The sequence below is a fragment of the Penaeus vannamei genome, chromosome 20, assembly GCF_042767895.1.
Source record: "Penaeus vannamei isolate JL-2024 chromosome 20, ASM4276789v1, whole genome shotgun sequence".
Classification (NCBI taxonomy): domain Eukaryota; kingdom Metazoa; phylum Arthropoda; class Malacostraca; order Decapoda; family Penaeidae; genus Penaeus; species Penaeus vannamei.
The window spans coordinates 8,815,803-8,818,302 of NC_091568.1; positions in this window are offsets into that span (position 1 = coordinate 8,815,803).

Sequence of the window (2,500 nt, forward strand, 5' to 3'; positions counted from 1 at the left end):
ATGGTGGTGACGGCGATGTTGGTGGTGGTGATGGTGGTGGTGGTGGTGGTGATGGTGGTGGTGGTGATGGTGGTGGTGATGGTGGTAATGGTGATGGGGGTGATAATGGTGGTAGTGATGGTGATGGTGGTGATAATGGTGGCAGTGATGTTGATGGTGGTGATAATGGTGGTGGTGATGGTGGTAATAGTAATGGCGGTTGACGATGACGATGATAATGATGATGAAATTACTAATGTTACTACAAATACACATTTTTTTAAATAACAAATCACAATACCAATAATCCCAACACCACTATCACAACAAACAAACATAACACACAATCATAGGTACGCCTAAACCTATCCAACTCCACCTTTTGAGATACTCAGAACAATCAAGCGAAGATGCTGAGAAACGTTGCAATAAAAACGTCAGAATGAGGAGATGAAGGAGACACAGAGGCCATATTGCAGAACGAAGTTGGCCGCGGGGAATGTTGCAAGACAAACGGCAGGGCTCGCTCTGCACTTGCAGGAGATGTGTGTGTGTATGTGTGTGTGTGTGTGTGTGTGTGTGTGTGTGTGTGTGTGTGTGTGTGTGTGTGTGTGTGTGTGTGTGTGTGTGTGTGTGTGTGTGTGTGTGTGTGTCCCGTGCTTAAATGTGTGAGGAGGGAGAGGAGGGAGAGGGAGAGGGAGGGAGGGAGAGAGGGAGGGAGAGAGAGAGAGAGAGAGAGGAAGGAAAAGAGAAAGAGGGAGAGGAAGGAGAGAAAGAGAGAGATGAAGTAGAAGAAGAAGAAAAAGATAAGAGAGAGGAAGGAAAGAAAAGAGAAGAGGGAGAGAGAAGGAGAGAGAGAGAGAGAGGAAGAAGAAAGAGAAGAAAGAGAGAGAGAGAGAGAGAGAGAGAGAGAGAGAGAGAGAGAGAGAGAGAGAGAGAGAGAGAGAGAGAGAGAGAGAGAGAGAGAGAGAGAGAGAGAGAGAGAGAGAGAGAGAGAGAGAGAGAAGGGGAGAGAGAGAGAGAGACTACTTATTCAAATAGAATCAGACGCCATGACCCCTCGAGTTGCTACTGATATAGCCTTTCCCAGCCTAACGATCTCTCAAATTCCTTTACCACAGAAAGCTAAACAACTGAAACTGCTTATTTAACACTCATTGTACACCCGTAACTCTCTCAGCTCATCACCATTATTCCTTCCTTGAAACACTTGCATGTTGTCTAATTAACGAAAAGATGATAATGATATCAATGGCTTAACTCAGAGACCATTTAAGGTTTGGTTTACTTTGTGTCTTGGAACTCATTACTATGTTTTTTTTTTGTTTTTTTTTCTTTTTTCTTTCTTTCTTTATTTTTTTAAGAAGAAAAAGAGTCGTTGATTGCAAATTCACAAATCGTGAAGCAAAAAGTGTGTCTGAAAGGTATTCTTGAGTCTTCAGAGTTGAGTTTACAGCTTGAATTCTCGACTAGATGAATCAAGGAGGAGGTGGAAGAGGGAGGGAGGGAGGGAGGAGGAGGAGGAGAAAAGAGGAGAAACGAGGAGGAGGAGAAAAGATGAGAGAGGAGGAGGAGGAGGAGGTATCAGACCTAGTCTTTCAGTTTTACGTTTACTGTTTGTATTATTAATTCTATCATTCATCGTGATGTTTTCCCATTTAAGTCTGGCAAGGGAACGAAAAGAAGAGGAGGAAGAAGAGGAAGGAGGAGTAGGAGGAGGAGAAGAAGGAAGGAAGGAAGGAGGATGAAGAAGAAGAGGAAGGAGTAGGTGTAGGGAGGAGGAGGAGGGGAAGGAAGGAAGGATGAAGAAGAAGAAGAAGAAGAAGGAGGAGGATAAGGAGTAAGGAGAGGAAGGAGGAGGAGGATGAAGAAGAAGAAGAGGAAGGGGGAGTAGGAGTAGGAAGAGGAAGGAGGAGGAGGAGGGGTAGGTATAGGGAAAGGAAGAGGAGAAGAAGGAAAAGGACAAGAAAGAGGAAAAGGAAGAAGATCGACGTGAATGTCACATTTAAAGATCTTTCGGCTCAGCCTGACGTAAGAGAAGTAAGATGACGCAATGGCTTTAAAGTTAACTCATCCCTTGACATTTTCGGGGGGGAGGGGGCAGGAAGATGGGTGAGGGGTAGGAGGCAGAGGAAAGAGAAGAGGGGTGAGGGGGCAGGGAAGGGGGTAGAGGGGGCTTAGGACAGGAGGCAGGAAGAGGAGGTGAGAGGTAGGGACAGGGAGAAGGGCACATGGCTATGGAGCAGGAATATACAGGTCAGGGGACCAAGAGGAAGGGGCAGGGAGAAGGGCATAAGATAGGGAGCAGAGGGCAGGGAGAAGGGCAGGCAGAGACCAGGGAGAGGAGGAACATAGGGACAGAGGGCAGGGAGAGGAACAGCATGGCAGGGGGGAGGGGGACATGGGGTAGGGGGACATGGGCAAGGGAGAGGGGGTACTCGAGGGGAGAAATTGGGGTTCACGACAATTAATTCTGCCAACGAGATCTGTCCCGCTGTGGAACTGCGTTTTCAGCCATTGG